The sequence below is a fragment of the Acinonyx jubatus genome, chromosome C1 (genome assembly GCF_027475565.1).
Source record: "Acinonyx jubatus isolate Ajub_Pintada_27869175 chromosome C1, VMU_Ajub_asm_v1.0, whole genome shotgun sequence".
NCBI lineage: Eukaryota > Metazoa > Chordata > Mammalia > Carnivora > Felidae > Acinonyx > Acinonyx jubatus.
This window is the reverse complement of record NC_069381.1, coordinates 183,432,179-183,453,635: the sequence shown is the minus strand read 5'-3', so window position 1 is coordinate 183,453,635 and position 21,457 is coordinate 183,432,179. Positions and strand designations below refer to the sequence as shown.

Below are 21,457 nucleotides of genomic sequence, written 5' to 3'. Positions count from 1 at the left end.
CCTTGCAGTGGCCCTGAAAAGAGGTACAAGTCTGAATCGGAGTAGCGATATTCCCAGAACATGGAGGTTGAAAGACAGAGATATTTTTGAGTAAAATGGAATCCCACTGACCAGTGGGATGTCAGGAGTGAGGGAGAAAAGGAGATGGATTTCCAGGCCAGGAGAGCAGCTGAGTATTGTACCATGTACTGAGCCCGACACTGGGGAAAGCACAGTTTTTACTAGGAGGCTGTGGGAAGGAGATAAAGATTGGATTAATTCTCAACAACTCTGGATCTCCACCCATGTATCTGGCTTGGTGGGGTTAATGATTTGGACACCACTGCAATGATTTTTACCTTTACTGCCAACCCGCTGAGACCCGCCACCACAGAACCCCAGAGACATTTGTATTAGGGACAGTTTCTGTGCTTGGTCCATGCAGGTGGTTGTTAGACACTGGCATCCTTAATTTATAACTAGCGACCTGTTTCTTTTCAAATACTTTGGTCATAGACCTGTGCATACACCCACACAGCAGCCTGCGTGTGAAGCCCCACACGTGCAACGGCGACAGGCGGGCAGAACCATGAATTCTGCCAGCCACAAAAAGTTCTTTTCTAAAATCCCTGTAGAGCTAGTCTGGACTCTAAAGTCTGAGCAAACATTCTTTTTTTCTTCGGCTTTCTTCTGTGCAGTAGCATCAGGAAGAGGAGGCAAAGCCCAAAGCCAACACGGGAGGAAAATGCTTCGTATCTTCATAATCATGAAATCAATACCTCTGCAGCCTTTCCTACCACCTCACTCTGCAAAATTCCAGCAAAAGCTCTATAACCAGAAAAATGCAAATTAAGGCAATAATGAGATACTATCATTCACCTATTAAATTACTTAAGGTTTTTAAAAAATCCATAAGACATAAAGTTGGTTAGTAGTATAATGAAATGGATACTTTCTAGAAAACAATTTAGTAATGAGTATCAGTGATTTAAGATATACTCTGTGACCCAGTAATTCCATTTCTGGAAATCTATTTTAAGAAAATAATCATTTATTTGACCACAGGCTTATGTACAAAAATATTCATTATAGTATTCAACAATGGGGATGGTTAAATAAATTATACATATATCCACATGCAGACATTAAAAATCAGGATTTCAAAGAATTCTTAACCACAGGAAGAAGTGCTCATTCTATATAAGATAGGTGAAAAAAACCCAGTAATGAGCATAGGGAAAAAAAAGAGAGAGAGAAAAGCAAATCAAGAAACAGGCTCTTAACTATAGAAAGCAAAATTAATGGTTACCAGAGGGGAGGTAGGTGGGGGGATGGGTGAAATAGATGATGGGGATTATGGAGTGCACTTCTGATGAGCACAGAGTGCTCTATGGAAGTGATGAATCATGATATTGTACACCTGAAACTAACAGAACACTGCATGTTAACTAACTGGAATTTAAATAAAAATAAAACAAAAAACATAAAACAAAAAACCCACCTAAAAACCAGGATACAAAATTATACAAACAGCATGCTAGACATTTTTGAAAAAGAAAAAAGAAAAGATGGAAAAACCTCAAAACAGTGCTTATTGCTAAATGGTGAAATTGTTCAGTCTTTAAAAATTTTTTTTTGCCTCTTCCAAATGTTTTATAACCTTTAACATTACTATTGTTTGCAAAATAGAAACGATAGCTAAAAATTAATCTAAAGTAAATGAGCCAAAAGAAAATGGGTAAAGTCTGATTAGAAATATCAGATGTGATTTATATTATCAATTGTTCAAAGTCCTCACTATAAGGGATCTGGGTAGCTCAGTCAGTTAAGCATCTGACTTCAGCTTAGGTCATGATTTCACAGTTCATGAGTTCGAGCCCCATGTCAGGCTCTGTACTGACAGCTCAGAGCCTAAAGCCTGCTTCAGATTCTGCGTCTCCCTCTCTCTCTCTCTGCCCACCCCTGCTTGCATTATGTCTCTCTCAAAACTAAATAAATATTTTAAAAAATTCAAAGTCCTTACTATAAAAAAGGCAAGAAATAATGCAATATATGAGAATTTACACATCTTTTTATTGCCCAGCAAAAGTTGAAGAAAGACAACTCACTTGTTAATACTGGTATCCCCCACTTTGTGAAAGTTTGCATAATGCCACTTGGCTTTTATGAAACACCTACAATTTGTACCTGTTTTCACTAACTGAAATAAATCTGAAGAGGATTTTCACTTTTGCGAAAAAAGGTAAAGAGCAAAAATAGCGCTCAGTGTTTGTTTTGCAGCAAGCCGTGGTAGAGGCAGAATGCACCCCAAGCAGTGACAGTGGCACCCCAAGCTCCTTCCCCAGGACTACAGTCAGCATCACAGCATCAAACTGTCAGAGCTTTGAACTGTATTGGTCCAGCCTCTGTGCTTTATCTCCATTTATTTTGTGCATCTGCCAGCAAATTAGAAAATACTAACAGAAGTTATTTTTTGGGGTTTGGAAGGGCTCAAAATATTTTCATGTATCCAACTTAATCCAACTAGTTGCATACTCACCTGAATCATTTTAATGTGGACCCCCTGACCCATTTTGATTCCACTATGAGTCATCAGCACAGACCCATCCAGGTAAATGGGAACCAGGACAGCAGCCTAACCAAAAGAGGTGAAAATGGTTTCCATGTTGTTTTTGAGTGACATTGTCATATTTCCTGTCAATTAAAACATTTTCCCTGGATAATGTATTGAATTGTTGAATCACTATACTGTACTACTACAACTAATAAAACACCGTATGTTAACTATACTGGAATTAAAATTAAAAACATGTAATAAACTGTTCGAAGCCCGAAGACCTACAGAACAGGCCATGGGCAGAATTTGACCCACTCTGTAGTTTGCCAACCTTTACTTTAATAGTCTAATGTTAAATGATAACCAAATATTAGCATAGAAATTGTCCTCAAAAACCAAGTGTGTGCTTCACTGTCAGTCTATTCTAGAAGGTATTAAAATGTACCAAATGAAAATAAATACATAAATAAAACAAAACATTTTCCCTGGAAATGATCCCCTCCTTTCCATATCCTGCCAAAATATGCACACTTTCCCCCTGCCCTGAGAGCACTAAGTAGAGCCAGGGCAATGCTGTGGCAAGTGCTCTCTCATGATCACTCCACAAGAGGGCAGACTGTCACGGGATGGCTTTGAGGCCGGGGGAGGACTGTATTCCTTAAGCTACTATTTCTTCATGAGGACATTTGAGCATATTGGTACCTTTAAGGATCTCCCTAATTCAGAGTGGAACAACAATCTAGGTTTGGAGGTTTTTGTGGGGAGGGAGGTAGTTTTAAAATGCCAAGTTCTGTGTAGATAGGTTGAGGCAGGGGAGAATTGTTTATATGAACATATGTTCCCATAGTTGTAGGTATGATATAGAGAAGCAAAACCCAAAATCCAAATAAGATAGGATAGACAGACGTAGTTTGCCACAAAATGAGCTAAGCCCACTCCAAATTATTCTGGCGCAGAATTATAGAGCTTTAGTTGGAAGAGAACTTGGAAGTAATCTTATCTAACTGTACAGTTTCCCACAGGGATCCAGAAAGAAGCAAACTGCTAACACAGAATTAAAGGCTGCTGTAATCAGAAACATCCAGACTCCAGCTAAACATGTTTTATAATCAACAAGAATGTGCCTTACAATTTTGTTCATGCTAAAATAAGGGGTATAAAGATATCCCAGGAGGCTGCAGAAAACAAGGCTGGTCTTTTTACTTTGAGTTTCTAGTATAAGAGCAGTATTAACACACACAGTCCTAGAGGAAATGCTTCCAGTGGTTCCATTGTAGTTTAAGAAGCCCTGCAAGACATCTTTGTAGCTGCTCAACTGGGAGATGCCAGCCTCACAGGCGTGGTCTGGGCCAGCAAGGGGTGACTATAAAGCTCTGTCAGCTAGGTTTCTTAATATCTAAGCTTCTAGGCAGAGTGGCATAATAATCTAGGATTTATAAAGGCAGGATCTTCAGGAAATTATGGTAACAAGTTAATTTGTATACAATGAAGATAAAATTTTAATAAACCTTCACTACTCAGATTACTTATAAACAACCCTGGTCATAAGTGAAAGTCAATGGAATCACATGTCAATCACCAGATAAACTCAAGGAATGAACTACAGATGGATGCTCTGACCACCAGAAAGACCTTCATTGCCACTGGTGGGCCATGAGCCACACTTGGAGTACTGCCTCTTTATTGATATCCAAAGATTTACATTATTCCAGTGAATGACTAACAGAAGGTTCTATCATTCTAAATAAGATACTGACAGTGAAAATGGGCTCTACTTACCTGGGTCAGCAGGTGTAAACTAGGAATGTTTTGGTCAAATAGGGACATAGGGATACCCTTTCTCAGCCCAAGGGAGAATCAGAACCTTGAGGAAAGCATTGTTGCCATGATAATCATGCCCAAGAGCCTTGGGAAAATACATCAGAGCGTGTTTTACTGTTTGTTCACACATCACTCCTGGAAATACCATCTTGTCATTCTGGCCATTTGTTCTCAAACTAATAAAGCTAAGGAGTGGCATCCCCTGCAGAGAGCCTAGTGCTGGCTGCCCTGGTTGCTCATCAGATGCCAGGTGATGGCAGCTGCAAGGGCTGCTCCTGGGCTGAACTCTATGACACTTCAGTGTCATCTGCTAGAACATGAGCCCCCTGAAAGGAAGGACCATGTCCTAAGGCATCCCTTGGGATGTAACATAGTATCTCACACATTGTAAGTGCCCAATAAAAGTTTGATAAATGAATTTACAACAACATAGTGATTTGATCTGTTTCTGAAGCTTTTAAAGTCTGTATTTGGCCTCCTTGGCTCTGCAAGCAATTCAGAAGTTGCTTATGGCAATTTGTAGTTGGCACATGTGATTGAGCTACAATTACAGTGGATTGTGCATTTCCTCCATTGTGTGACCCTACTGGCAACAGTACCCTGCCTGCGTGTCCAGGGAAGCATTTCTTTCAGAGACTGCTGAGTAATTTGTTCCATGTGCTGCTGCAATCCCCTTGGGTCATTTAAAATGTCAAATTTGGTTCAGTTAAGTGGCACCACCGGATGGTTCATTGTTATCGCCACAAAGGAAAATTCTGCAAAGCTTCATCTATGAAATCGGCACAACTGGAGCATTAGAGCAGATGGTTCTCCAATATAAATTGGGGGCTGAGTCTGTGAAATTTAAATCATCAAGCAATGACTGCTGGTATTGGCGAGAAGTTTGCTTTGGTTCCAGATTCCCAAAATGTCTCAGTCATTCAAGCACTTGAGTTTCTACTCTGTGTTGGGGCACTGGGGATGTGGAGGTTAATTAGATATTGTCTGTTCTTCCGTGTTCACAGGCTAGTAATTAAATATACCACAGGGGAGGTATGTTTGACACCCTCAGCTGTTGGGAGCACAGCGGCTGCCTCTGCTCAGGGAGACAGCATGGAATGATAAAGACACATGACAAGACAGTCTTCAAGTCCAATCCTTATTCTCAATAGCTAAATGTCCTTGGGCAAGAGACTGAACTTCTATGGGCTTTAGTTTCTTCTTCTATAAAATAGAATCATACCTGGGGCGCCTGGGTGGCGCAGTCGGTTAAGCGTCCAACTTCAGCAAGGTCACAATCTCGCAGTCCGTGAGTTCGAGCCCCGCGTCAGGCTCTGGGCTGATGGCTCGGAGCCTGGAGCCTGTTTCCAATTCTGTGTCTCCCTCTCTCTCTGCCCCTCCCCCGTTCATGCTCTGTCTCTCTCTGTCCCAAAAATAAATAAAAAAACGTTGGAAAAAAATTAAAAAAAAAATAGAATCATACCTACTCAACAAAGATGAGATATGGGTTAAATGAAGTGGGCAACACAAATTCCCCAGCCTTGGGCCTTATAGGTAGAAGGTGCTCAAATACCATTTCTAGTTCCCTTCTCAGAACAGTCTTTCAGCATATGGCTTCCAGGAAGCAGCTTGCCCGATCTCAAACTCCTCAATTAGGCCCTAAACAAATGTTTTCAGCATGGAAACTGGTTTCCAGGAAAATATGGGTAGGATTGGTGTGCGCATTGGGGGAAGCTCCTCAGGAGACTTCGAGAATGAGACTTTGTACTGCTTGCTGGATGTTGTCTAGTTTCCTCCCTGTTGAGCTGAATCCCACCTCAGTTCCCACCAAAAGGTGCCATGGAGAGACATCTGAGAGGACACTGCTTCTGGAGCCTCTCAGATCTGAGTTTCCAGCCCTGGTCCCATGTGCCTCCAGATGTGGGACTTCAGGAAAGTTATTAGATAAAATCTCAAAGAACTTATAGCATAGTAGGTAACTATGATATGATAGCTCAGTACCTATCATTATTTTTTATCTACTTTTAAAGAAATTTTCGATAAGGGAAATGGAACAGGTCTGGTCTACTGCAGATATGAGATATTAAGTAATGGCAACAGTTAAGTAGAAACAGGCTGCCATTTCTACCACAGCTTCCTGCCCTGGGATTGCTGGAAGATGTGTAAACAATAGGGACTGTTTCCCCAGTGATCCTGGCCAGTCCGCTCAGGGACAGATGGACCAGACTGATCCCTCTGTTAACTGCTGGCTAATCAGTTTACTCCCAAACCTTGAACCAACATCCACTGCTCACTAACCCTTTTCTAACGGTAGTTTTCCCCTCTCCCCTCCTGCTGAATAATCTTGGTTTTGCCTTTATTCCTCAACCACAGTCTCTTGATGGTCTCCCTCAACTGGGTAAACTGTGTGCAGATGACTAAATGGCTCTGTGTTGTTTTTGCTATCATAAAAAGGCATGGAATGCGAAGGCTGCAAAAAGATCACCGCTTGTATTGTTATGATTCTCCCCGAGCTACCACCTGTCTATAACCAAATTGCATGAAAACATTCTAATATTATACCAAAGCTGAGCCAGGATGGTTAGGTGAAAGGATGGGTATAGGAATGAGGGAAGAACTTTCTTGCCCATTTTTTTTCTGACCTCCTCTGCTCTCTTAACACACAGCATACGTACTAGTGTTCCTCACAGCCCCACCCCCTTTTATCTCTAATCTGTCATCACTCAAAGCACCTGCCATTTCGTTTTCATAGCTCAGCCAAAGGTGTGAATTCTGCAAAGGGGAGTGACAACAGTTTTGAGGGCTCTGCCATCTTCTTCACACATATATATGCATATATAAGAATGCAGACAACAGGGGTCCCAAATCACTGCTGTACAGTGAGCGAGAATAGAGCAGACCACCAGCTATTCAGGTAAGTTGCATTCAAGAATGAGTGGGTAGAAGCAGGGATTTAGCAAACAAACAGGGAATTTATTTAATCAACTGAAACTACAAGAGCAGATATCCAATCCTCCCCTTGACATAACTCTTAGCAGGTAAGAAATGAACAAACTTTTTTTTAATGTTTATTTTGAGAGAGAGAGAATGCGCGTGTGAGCAGGGGAGGGGCAGAAAGAGTGAGTGAGAGAGTGAGAGAGTGAGAGAGTGAGAGAGAGAGAGAATGAGAGAGAGGGAATCCCAAGCAGGCTCCATGCTTCATACCACAAACTATGAAATCATCACTTGAACTGAAATCAAAAGTTGGACACTTCACTGAGCCACCAGGCACCCCAGAAGTGAACAAACTTCTAAAATTGTGTTTTGAAAAAATTATTTAAATGATTTACTTTTCTGACTTTAGTTTACCCCACCCACTAAAAGGGAAGGTGCACCCAAATGCCTTGCAGCTTGCAGTTTCTATTTCATGGTCCAGAAACACAGAAACATAGAGTAGCTGGAGTCTTGGCATTCATCTGACCCACTGTCTTACTTTATACTAGAGTGATCTGGGCTCAGAGCGAGTTGACTCAGTTGCTTAATGCCACAGCCAAAAGAAGGCACTAGGTCTCCTGACTTCCCAACAAGAATGCTTGTTACTAACCCTGGGGAATCCTGCAAAGAGCCTTTATCTTCTCTGGAGAAAAGGTGGCTTGACTAAGCACAACTTTGGTGAAGGTTAACAAACAGGCATTGCAACCACATGGCTAATCCAACTTAATAGAAAGCTTCCCCAACACCTTTTGATTTGTCTGTTTGGAGAACTGACCTGACCAGCAGCGACTGAGCCAAAGCTGACAGAAAACTTCAGGGGGACCACAGCCAGCCCTTTTTTCTTCCAATAAGTCTCTGAATTGAATTTTTCCATGGCTGCTTTCCTCAGAGAGAAGGAAGACACGGACATACATTCTTTCCAACACTGAATCAGGGCCTTGGCATTAATCTCTTGTTTGATCAACTTCCTGTACATGTTCATCATTCGGACCTATAAAAGAAAAGGAGATTAAAATAGGGCAACAGACATAGTCTCTTCCATTCACTGTCATCCTAGTCAAGCTCTACTCATCCCATCAGGCTCAAACTGAGTTCCTCTTACTCCTTTTTGAAGCCCTTCCCCGCACATAATTTCTCCTCTATTTGGAGATTCTCTCAAATATGTTAGCACTTACATGCCTTCTATGCTGCTCTGGTGTGAGTTCAAGGGAAGGTATCCTTTCCTGATATAACTCAGTACAGTCCAAGTACACAGGAGACTCCTAATTCTAGTTGCACTTGTGAATATCTGTTGAAAGGTAATCCTGATTTTAACTTCCAGGACATGATCTACACAACTTGAATTATTCAGATGCTGTCACAAGACCACTCATTTCCAAAAAGGAAAGTACGAAAGCTTGTTTATACATAACCAATAACTAAGATGAAGAACAAATTAAGATTCTATCTCAGGATGTCTGAGCCAAGAGTAGAATTCTTTCTACATTCTCAGAATCAGTGACTAATGCCCCTGGCAGAGAACAAAAAATGCCAAATACATCATATTCTCAGTTGAGAAAACTCTCAGCTGTTCTTGCCAGTGACCTCCCAAGCTGACAGGTGCTATTACAGACATACACTCTCCCGACACCCCTAAAGAAGTTCCCATATCATTATAAGGGAAATGTTAGAAATTAGTAAGCTGTACCATTTTGGGGGAGGCAGTGTTTTTAAGGGTGGCTGTTCTCTCCTCCAACTTCCCCAAGGATGGAGGGAGATCATTATCTAATGCCACCAGTCCAACAGAACATCTGGGAGGGAGGCTGTGATGAGATGGCCAGAAGGGAAGGGCAGGGACCCCCACAAGTTCAAGAAACATAAAGAAACTGGCTCCTGTCTATGGCCACAGATTCTAATATTGAATAGAAAGTCAGATGAACTTGGGGATGGGGCTTTCCAAGGTTTGTGGCAGCATGGGGCAAAGAGGCATCAGGAAATGCCACATGAGGTGCCAGCTGAGGGTCAGTTGTTGATTTAACGAACTCTCACAGGGAACTATTGATTTCTGAGAGAGCTAGCAGAAATTGAACCCTCAGAAACATACTTGAAAAGTGGCTACATCTAAGCAAAGAAAGGATGAGAGCTTGCTGGGAAGAGGCTGTCTCCTCTGGTCCTCCCTTCCCTCTCTGCCCCAACAGCACAGCAGAAGGCACAGAACAGGGAAGGGGTAAAAGAAAGCACACTGTATCTCCCCAGTCTAACTCCACTCCAGGATTCTGAGTGGAAGAGGCAGAGGGAAGGGAACAGAAACTGGGACCCAGACCTTAAAAATGGAAAGGAAACCATTTTAGTAATTGAATGACTAAAACTTCATGACACCTGCCTGGGATGTTAAAGGAAGTAGGAAAAAGAAGGGTTTGACAGGACTTGTTGGCAGCAGTAATGTCCTCAACCAAAGGAGACTGCTCACTGAATGAGCTGGAATCCAAAGCTCCCTCCTCAATATCCTCTGTCTCCAGGATTTTTAGGAAAGAGCCTGAGAAAGACAAGGATCACTGAACTTTGGAGTCCTGGCTCTGTCTTAAGTAGTTAGCTGTGTTACTTCCAGCAAATCACTTAGCCCCTCTGAATCTCAAACTCCTCAACCTGAATGACACCCAATTGTTCTCCTTGCTCTGGAGCTTGAGGTCTTGTGGAAGAGAGACTAGGTAGCATTACCTTCTCAGGAGCCAAACCACAGCTGGCTGCAACTTCAGTGATCCAAGACTCACTGATCAGCTGTGCCTGAGGAAAGCCAAAGCCACGCAGAAGTGTGTTGGATGGAAGGCTGGTTATGCTTTAGAGCTAATGCATTTTTTTTTTTAGGTTTCAGACATTTGCCAAAGACACTGAAGCATTCATAGGCTTTAAATACTGGGTCTACAGAATGTAATGAATAAAATATCCTGGAAAACATGAAAAAAGTGTTTTGGTATTTGGCCTAGTGCATTGGTTCTCAACCAGAGGCAATTTTGTCCTCTCTCTTCCCTGGTAACCTCTAGAGATACTTTTGGTTGTTAACACCAGAGGGCAGCTGTGCCACTGACATCTAGTGGGTAGAGGCCAAGAATACTGCTTAAGATACCACAATGCACAGGACAGCCCCACAACAAAGAATTATCCCGTCCAGAATATCAATAGAGCTGTGGTTGAGGTCTAATGCTTGCATTTGGGAAAAGAAATCTAAGTATGGGAAAGATGCAGATAATACACAGACACAGATTTAGCAACTCTGGACTTATTCTGGGGGTGCCAGTAAGTAATATATGGCTATCCCTGGAATGTGGGTCTTTATTTATTTATTAAAATATTCCTTAACTATTAAACATTTTCTGAATTATATAATTTTATCTAAGACTTTCCAGAATGTAAACTTGCTTCTTAAAGCACTTACAAATAATAATTCATCCAGGGAGGCACCTCCATTGCTATAATACTCCATATCCAAGGCCAACATTCTGCCAACATTCATGAAGCCAGCCTAGGAAAAGAGAACTGACTTTTTAAAAAAATGCTTTAATGTTTTTATTTATTTTTGAGACAGAGACAGAACACGAGCAGGGGAGGGGCAGAGAGAGAGGGAGACACAGAATCTGAAGCAGGCTCCAGGCTCTGAGTTGTCAGCACAGAGCCCGACGCAGGGCTCAAACTCATGGAGTGTGAGATCATGACCTAAGCTGAAGTCGGACGCTCAACCGACTGAGCCACCCAGGCTCCCCATAAGAGAAAACTGACCTTTAATACTAGTGTTGGGGACCATGTTTCTCTATATTTTATTTTGTCACTTGTGAATCCTTACATAGATAAAAAATTTCACGACACTGGGTTTGGCAATGATTTCTTGGATATGACACCAAAAGCACAGGCAACAAAAGAAAAAAAAATAGATAAATCAGACTACATCAAAATTTAAAACTTCCATGTATCAAAGGACACAATCAATAGAGTGAAAAGGCAGACCAGAGAATGGGAGAAAAATTTTCAAATCATATATCTAATAAAGCATTAATATCCAGCATGTATATGAATTCTTACAACTCAACAACAATAAAAAAACTTGATTAAAAAGTGGGTAAAGGATTTGAAGAAACATTTCTCCAAATATTCAAATATCCAATAAACACATGAAATGATGCTCAACATCACTAGTCTTTAGGGAAATGCAAATCAAAATCATAAGATACCACCTCACATCCAGTAGAATGGCTACTATAAAAAAAACCAACAACAACCAACCAACCAGTAACAGAAAGTAGTAAGTGTAGGTGAGTATATGGTGAAATTGGAACCATTGTGCATTGCTGGTGGGAATGTGAAGGAGTGAAGCTGCTGTGGAAAACAGTATGGCAGTTCTCAAATAATTAAACATAGAAATATAATATGATGCAGCAATCCCATTTTTGGGTATTTAATCAAAAGCATAGAAAGCACAGTCTTTTATATTTTTTTATTTTTATTTTTAACGTTTATTCATTTTCGAGAGACAGAGACAGAACGCAAGCAGGGGAAGGGCAAAGAGAGAGGGAAGCATCATAATCTGAAGCAGGCTCTGAGCTGTCAGCACAGAGCCCAACACAGGGCTCGAACCCACGGACCATGAGATCATGGTCTGAAGTCAGACCCTTAACTAACTGAGCCACCCAGGTGCCTTGAAAGCCTGGTCTTGAAGAGCTATTTGTACATCTATGTTCATAGCAACATTAGTCACACACAATAGCCAAGGTGTGGAAGCAATCCAAGTGTCCATCAATGGATGAATGGATAAATAAAATGTGACACATACAATAGAATATTATTCAGCCTTAATAAGGCAAGAAATTCTAACACATGCTATAATATGGATGAACTTTGAGGAGATTATGTTAAGTGAAACAAGCCAGTCACAAAAGGATAAATACTGTTTGATTCCATTTCTATCAGGTACCTAGTGTAGTCAAATTCCTAGCAAGTAGGATGGTGGTTTCTATGGGGCCACTGGGGGAGGAAGAAATGGGGACATCTTGCTTAGTGGGTGCCGAGTTTCAGTTTTACAAGATGAAAAGAATTCCAGAGATGGCTGGCGGTGATGGTTGAACAACAAAGTGAATATACTTAATGACACTGACCTGTACACTTAAACATGGCTAAGATAGCAAATTGTATGTTGTATGTATTTTGCTACAACTAAAAATAATAATAAAGGAAAAAAAGAAGGGTAGAGAAAGATATAAAAGCAAAACAAAGACTCCTCCTATGCAATTCATGACTACTGTTCAACCAGTCCTTTTCTTTCCTCCTAATGCGAGTCAACTGCATACTTCTTAACCTCCTATTCTTGCCCCAACTCCTTGAATTCTGGCTCCACATTTCTACCTGAACCTTCTCCCCTGAAGCCACCTAACCTAATCTCCAAATCTGGTGACCTGCTCATAATGGATTCAGCACGTTTCTCAGAGGGCCCAATTCGACAAAAACTCTCAGCAGCATTTAGTGCTGCTGGAGGTCTTTTACATAAAAATCTTTGCTATTAATATGTACCCAGGTGTGCTTGGGTGTCCGACTTTTGGTTTCTGTTCAGGTCATGATCTCACGGTTTGTGAGTTTGAGCCCTGCATCAGGCTCCACTCCTTCAGCTTGGGATTGTCTCTCTCCCTGTCTCTGTGCCCCTCCCCTGTTCATGTGCTCTCTCTTTCTCTCTCTTAAAAATAAATAAACATTTAAAAAAAACTACATGTTCAATATCCCTGCTTTCTATCTGCATTCTGCTTCAATATCTCTGAACTTATTAGAGTTCACTTTGTGATTTCTGTTGAAAAGAACCAAATTCAAACCTAAGTAGTAGTCAAGGGCAAAGTCTATGAATTCCAGCAGTTTAATTTTGGGTCCCGGCTCTGCCACTTAACTAGCCCTGTGATGCTAGCTAGGCTAGCTATAGAATCTATCTGTGAAATGGCAATAAATAAGGTAATGCATGGAAAAATTATAGGTGAGTGACTGAAACACAGCAAATGTTCTAAATACAAATTATTAATATTACTATTATAGGTGTTATTGATATCATCTCCTGTCCTCACTCTATATTAGAAAACATTATTTTCTCATAATTATCATCACCACTATGCTTTTGGCCTCTATAACTATAACCAGCCCGTTTCATAAAGTTCCATATTGGTGCAGGACATTTGTACTTAAATGTTCTGTATTTATATGAACAAGCTCATCATTGTTCCTCCAGATTGGTTCCTCCTTCCAACCTCGCTTTTTCTGCTAGAAACTTCCGAGTCACGTTTGTGGTTTTATTCTCCCCTGTATTTTGCCAAGTTTGTCACCAACTATTTTATTTTATACTACAGTGGCTCCTGGACTCACTTCTTCTACATCTTACTATCACAGCTCAGACCCCCAACTACTTCATGTCTGAACGCATCAGCTGCCTTCTGATGGTCAGTCTGCCTCCATCCTCTCTCCTCCCCAGGCCATCCTGCCCACTGCTATCCTATTACCCTCCCCAACGCACCTATGTTTGGTTATGACACGACTGATCAAAGATCTACGCCGTCTTACTCCTTCTTATAAGATCAAGTTTCAACTTGAAACTCTAGGCTCCTCTCTGTCTGGCATCACTTAACCTAACCAATCTTATTTTCCACTACTTTTCAGTAATCATCGTGTGTTCTAATTCCCCTTCTCTCCTCATGGCCACCCGTATCAATCATGCTATGTTTATCCTACCTCTGCATTTTTGCTTTTGCTATTCCCATCACCCATATGCCTTCTTTCTGCCCATCTATTCTTTTTTAATTATTTTTTAATAGATTTTTTTAAGTGTATTTATTTGAGACAGAGTGCGTGAGCATGGAAGGGGCAGAGAGAGGAGAGAGAGAAAATCCCAAGCAGGCTCCATGTTGTCAGCACAGAGCCCAGGGTAGGGCTCAAACTCACGAACCATAACATCATGATATGAGCCAAGGTGGATGCTTAACTGACTGAGCCACCCAGGCACCCCTTCTGCCCATCTATTCTTGAAGGCCATTTATGTTTCACCTTATCTAAGATGCCTCCTGTACATACTGTAACTCATGTTCATCTCTCCTCATAGTTTTACTATGTGTATCTCATCTTTTAACCTGAGATTAGTATGTTTTCATAATGACTTCATATGTGTAAGTTTTATTTCCCCCTCAACCTCCAAAATGTAATCTCTGTCAGAACAAAGATCACTCTAATAAATCGTTGTTAAACGACGCCAAATTCAAAATAGAGAGTGTGAGTTGAAATAAATACATCCATTGTCTCCTAAAAATATGTACGTAGGTACACCAGTTGTGGTGGAGATGATGCTGTGTTCAACAAATGCTATTGTCTTTTATCCTGGGCACACAGAATCTGACTACATTGCCCAGCCACCCTTGTAGTTAGGTGGCAAAATTCTGGCTAATAACATGAATAGAAGCAAGGTCCACACTTACACACCAGGTGCCTAAAACACCTCCCACATAACAGTCCATGTTCTCCCTCTCCCCTTGTGTTCTGCCCTCTTCAGAAGACCCAGTGGAGGACTTAGAATCCTCTCTGAGTGCTATGAAATAGAACTTTCTGTGATGATAGCAATGTTCTATATCTACATGTTCAATATGGCAGTCACTGGCCACATGTAGTTATTGAGCACTTGAAATATAGCTAATGCCACTGTGGAACTGAATTTTTTGTTTTATTTAATTTATTTAATTTAAATTTACACTTAAATAGCCATATGAGCCCTGTGACCTCCATATTGGACAATTCAGTCCGAGGGGATGATGGTGGTACTACGTTTAAGTCCCTGAATGATTTTTCGGAGCAGAGTCCTCTCCTCTTCTCTTCCCTGTAACCCCTACTGATTATACTGGGCTGTTACTTGACGAAGAAATCACACAATACAGGATTAAGCCCCAGAAGTTTTTAGTTGTTTGTTATGGAAGTTAACCCACTCTGACAAGTTAAATTATTTCTTAGAAAGCAAAAGAATAATTATTTTCTGCTATAGAAATTTTTCTAAGAATTTCTGAGACAATTTTATAAAAATACCCTTGATATCCTGAAAAATGAGGAACCTGTTGGCAAATAATTGCAATTTCACAGAACCCTATTGGGAATTATCCTATTTTTAAAGTATGTGGAAGTAGTACAGCTATCAGATCTACTTTAATAGATGTATATATACTTACGTATTTTCCAGTTACTCTTCTGTACCAGCCAATACCAGTTAGTGTTTTTTTACATACTGAAAAGTACGTAGCTCAAAGCACATCTTTGAGCAAAGCAGATGTGAACCAGCTAGTAATCATTCAGCACAAGGAATGGGAAGTTAAATAGAAGCACGGTTTGTTGATTTGCTCACTGTTAGTCCCCATGAGAGAGCAGCCAAGTGCTACCCTTTGCAATTATGCCATGTTATCTTTATAACATAAATATTTTCCATCCCCGCTTTTCTTCTACTCACTTTGTACTTTCCAAGGTAAGGGTGGTGGCCTCCAGTTATTAACATGTCTTCTCGCTCCACAATGCAATTGACGGCACGACCATGTCTAAAGCAGAAAAAAGGAAAGAGTGGTAAACTCTTTACCAAGCAGGTACCATCTGGGGATTATATAACTCTCCGTGAGAGCTGGAGTGACATCCACACACATTACAGAACAATAGAACTACTGAACCCAGGCTGTCCTGATCTCAGGCATACACTGTGGCCTCCCCTTGGGTCAGCGCACAATGCCTGGCATACATTACTTATGTGGGGGAGAGTCTTGGGTGCCAGAGGCTTTAGGGTTTTGCTTGGGAGTATTTCCCGTGGTTATCACAATGGAAATCTGCTATAGGCAAGCCGTCCCAAGCCACATTATAGGCTGGTAACAAATGGAGGAACTAGGGTGATGTCTGATTACCAAGTGCTCTCTGAAAGGACAGGTTGGGAATCAAGGTCCTTTTGCTTCATGGGATACAAGAACTGACTCATACTATTCAGCAAAGAAATTAAGCCTTCTACATGTGCCTGCTCCAAAGACTATTTCCTATGGTAATGTTTTGAGATCTTTAAAGGAAATGGTAATATAAATAAAGGTAAGCATAACAAAAGCAAAGTCTTCATTTAAATCAAGAAAATATATGTATAAGTACATATATTTATATATTTAATATATATCATATATAATATACAAACTATTATAGAGAAATATATGTAAAAGATCATAAATATGTATATATATAGTGCATATTTAATACATACATAAAAGATTGAACTTTTTTCAAAAGGTTAAATTGATCTATATATATATACAGGTGCTAAGGACATGTAACCACCATCCATTTAGGACTTGTTTTTGTCTATTCTTCAGGTATTTTTACTCTGGCTTTCATTCTTTTCAGTAACTGATTCTCATTTCAGTTCCTAGTATCTGGTATGACAATATAAGATTAAAAAGTTGTAATAAGCTGGCAGCTGTATGTATTTGTGTATTATTTGTGATTTTAAATAATCTTGACCCAAATTCTTCCTCCTTAACCCCAACATTGAGAATGTACAGCATGACTTCCTTTTATTTTTTGTCTATTTAGCAGATTTTTTCCACTTACTTGTTGGCAGCAAATGTGGTGATGGCTGCCATGATGCCGGTTTTATTGGTCTTCCCCTCAAACATCCCACCACCACTCTTTGCATGACACATGACCTTGTTAGCTAGGAGCTTCAAGGTCACAGCAACTATGTCCCGTGAATGATAACAGTTCCTATTAATCTGATCCACCTGCAGCAAGGGAGACGGGTAGCATTAACATGTTTTGATTCCAAAATGTTGTACACATTACAGAAACTGTGTGGTTACACTAAATAACGGGATAATTTCCAATAACCTAAGCATACATCCACAACTGATCTCAGTAGTATTTAGCTATCATTAAGCAGTCCCTTCAATAGAAATGTGATATTTTTGTGTCAATAAATTTTAATTTTATTTTTAATTTCTAAAAATTTACATCCAAATTAGTTAGCATATAGTGCAACAATGATTTCAGGAGTCGATTCCTTAGTGCCCCTTACCCATTTAGCCCATCCCCCTTCCAACGACCCCTCCTGTAACCCTCAGTTTGTTCTCCATATTTACGAGTCACTTCTGTTTTGTCCCCCTCCCTGTTTTTATATTATTTTTGTTTCCCTTCCCTTATGTTCATCCGTTTTGTCTCTTAAAGTCCTCATATGAGTGAAGTCATATGATTTTTGTCCTTCTCTAATTTCACTTAGCATAATACCCTCCAGTTCCATCCACATAGTTGCAAATGGCAAAATTTCATTCTTCTTGATTGCCGAGTAATACTCCATTGTATATATATCCCACGTCTTCTTTATCCATTCATCCATCCATGGACATTTGGGCTCTTTCCATACTTTGGCTATTGTTGATAGTGCTGCTATAAACATGGAGGTGCATGTGTCCTTTCGAAACAGCACACCTCTATCCCGTGGATAAATGCCTAGTAGTGCAATTGCTGGGTCATAGGGTAGTTCTATTTTTAGTTTTTTGAGTAACCTCCATACTGTTTTCAAGAGCGGCTGCACCAGCTTGCATTCCTACCAGCAGTGTGAAAGGGTTCCCCTTTCTCCGCATCCTCGCCAACATCTGTTGTTGCCTGACTTGTTAATGTTGGCCATTCTGACTGGTGTGAAGTGGTATATTACTGTGGTTTTGATTTGTATTGCCCTGATGATGAGTGATGTTGAGCATTTTTTCATGTGTTGGGTGGCCATCTGGATGTCTTCTTTGGAGAAGGGTCTATTCGTGTCTTTTGCCCATTTCTTCACTGGATTATTTGTTTTTGGGGTGTTGAGTTTGATAAGTTCTTTATAGATTTTGGATACTAACCCTTTATCTGACATGTCGTTTGCAAATATCTTCTCCCATTCTATCAGTTGCCTTTTAGTTTTGCTGGTTGTTTCTTTCTCTGGGCAGAAGCTTTTTATTTTGATGAGTTCATTTTTGCTTTTGTTTCCCTTGCCTCCAGAGACGTGTTGAGTAAGAATTTGCTGCGGCCAAGATCAAAGAGGCTTTTGCCTGCTTTCTCCTCAAGGATTTTAATGGCTTCCTGTCTTACATTTAGGTCTTTCATCCATTTTGAGTTTATTTTTGTGTATGGTGTAAGAAAGTGGTCCAGGTTCATTCTTCTGCATGTCGTTGTCCAGTTCTCCCGGCACCACTTGCTGAAGAGGCTGTCTTTATTCCATTGGATATTCTTTCCTGCTTTGTCAAAGATTAGTTGGCCATACGTTTGTGGGTCCATTTCTGGGTTCTCTATTCACTTCCATTGATCTGAGTGTCTCTTCTTGTGCCAGTACCATACTGTCTTGATGATTACAGCTTTGTAATATAGCTTGAAGTCCGGGATTGTGATGCCTCCTGCTTTGGTTTTTTTTCAAGATTGCTTTGGCTATTTGGGGTCTTTTCTTGTTCCATACAAATTTTAGGATTATTTGTTCTAGCTCTGTGAAAAATGCTGGTGTTATTTATATAGGGATTGCATTGAATATGTGGATTGCTTTGGGGAGTATCGACATTTTAACAATATTTGTTCTTTCTATCCAGAAGCATGGAATCTTTTTCCATTTTTTTGTGTCGTCTTCAATTTCTTTCATAAGCTTTCTATAGTTCTCAGTGTATAGATTTTTCACCTCTTTGGTTAGATTTATTCCTAGGTATTTTATGGTTTTTGGTGCAACTGTAAATGGGATAGATTCCTTGATTTCTCTTTCTGTCGCTTCGTTGTTGGTGTATAGGAATGCAACCAATTTCTGTGCATTGATTTTATAATCCTGCAACTTAGCTGAATTCATGAATCAATGCTAGCAGTTTTTGGTGGAATCTTTTGGGTTTTCCATATAGAGTATCATGTCATCATGCGAAGAGTGAAAGTTTGACCTCCTCCTGGCTGATTTGGATGCCTTTTATTTCTCTGTGTTGTCTGATTGCAGAGGCTAAGACTTCCAATACTATGTTGAATAACAGTGGCAAGAGTGGACATCCCTGTCTTGTTCTTGACCTTAGGGGGAAAGCTCTCAGTTTTTCCCCATGGAGGATGATATTAGCATTGGGTCATTCATATATGGCTTTTGTAATCTCAAGGTATGCTCCTTCTATCCCTACTTTCTTGAGGGTTTTTATCAAGAAAGGATGCTGTATTTTGTCAAATGCTTTCTCTGCATCTATTGGGAGGATCAGATGGTTCTTGTCCTTTCTTTTATTGATGTGATGAATCACGTTGTTTTGTGGACACTGAACCAGCCCTGCATCCCAGCTATAAATCCCATTTGGTCGTGGTGAATAATTTTTTTAATGTATTGTTGGAGGTGGTTGGCTAATATCTTGTTGAGGATTTTTGCATCCATGTTCATCAGGGAAATTGGTCTATAGTTCTTTTTAGTGGGGTCTCTGGTTGTAGAATCAAGTAATGCTGGCTTCATAGAAAGAGTTTGGAACTTTTCCTTCCATTTCTATTTTTTGGAACACCTTCAAGGGAATAGGTGTTCACTCTTCCTTAAATGTTTGGTAGAATTCCCCTGAAAAGCCATCTGGCCCTGGACTCCTGTTTTTTGACAGATTTTTGATTACTAATTCGATTTCCTTACTGGTTATGGGTCTGTTCAAATTTTCCATTTCTTCCTGTTTCAGTTTTTGTAGTGTATATGTTTCTAGGAATTTGTCCATTTCTTCCAGATTACCCATTTTATTGGCATAGAATTGCTCAATATTCTCTTATTGTTGTTTTTGTTTCTGCTGTGTTGGTTGTGATCTCTCCTCTTTCATTCTTGATTTTATTTATTTGGGTCCTTTCCTTTCTCTTCTTGATCAAACTGGCTAGTGGTTTCTCAATTTTGTTAATTCTTTCAAAGAACCAGCTTCTGATCTGTTCTACTGTTTTTTGGGGTATTTTTGTTTGTTTGTTTCGATAGCATTAATTTCTGCTCTAATCTTTGTTATTTCCTGTCTTTGGGTTTTATTTGCTGTTCTTTTTCCAGCTCCTTAAGGCGTAAGGTTAGGTTGTGTATCTAAGATCTTTCTTCCTTCTTTAGGAAGGCCTGGATTGCTATATACTTTCCTCTTATGACTGCCTTTTCTGTGTCCCAGAGGTTTTGGGTTGTGGTGTTATCATTTTCATTGACTTCCATATACTTTTTAATTTCTTCTTTAACTTATTGGTTAGCCCATTCATTCTTTAGTAGGATGTTCTTCAGTCTCCAAGTATTTGTTACCTTTCTAAATTTTTTCTTGTGGTTGATTTTGAGTTTCACAGCGTTGTGGTCTGAAAATATGCATGGTATGATCTCGATCTTTTTGTACTTACTTAGGGCTGATTTGTGTCTCAGTATATGGTCTATTCTGGAGAAGGTTCCATGTGCACTGGAGAAGAATGTATATTCTGCTGCTTTAGGATAAAATGTTCTAAATATATCTGTTAAGTATATCTGGTCCAGTGTGTCATTCAAAGCCATTGTTTCCTTTTTGATTTTTTGACTAGATGGTCTGTCCATTGCTGTGAGTGGGGTATTGAAGTCTCCTACTATTATGGTATTACTATCGATGAGTTTCTTTATGTTTGTAATTAATTGATTTATATATTTGGGTGCTGCCACATTTGGCGCATAAATGCTTACATTGTTAGGTCTTCTTGGTGGATAGACCCCTTGATTATGATATAATGCCCTTCTGCATCTCTTGATACAGTCTTTATTTTAAAGTCTAGACTGTCTGATATAAGTATGGCTACTCTGGCTTTCTTTTGTTGATTGTGTCAATAAATTTTTGAAAATTTTCCCCATGAACCATACCCGAAGTATCCTTTACCTACTAAACGCATGGGATAGGTTTCCTGAAGCAGCAAGATTTCATGCCCTTGCAAACCTCTCTCAGCCTGGATCTTTTCCCCACATTCTGCTTTCTCCACTGGACACATTTCTCAACTCCCATTTGAATTACTGGTAAAGTTGGCCAGCGGGTCTTCCCTGGGTGCAGGTCTTGCTCTACCTTGCCATTCTAATGTTTGGAGGTCTTTTAATCGTAACAACTCATGTTTGTATATGAGGAGCCAAGAAGGATGAAGTGATGGGCCCAATATCACACAGGGAGTGAG

General features: G+C 40.1%; 1 pseudogene; it reads right to left on the bottom strand.

The window, feature by feature from the left end:
* Positions 1–21,457, bottom strand: part of LOC128314101 (aldehyde oxidase-like) — a 73,580-nt pseudogene that overhangs the window by 12,297 nt on the left and 39,826 nt on the right.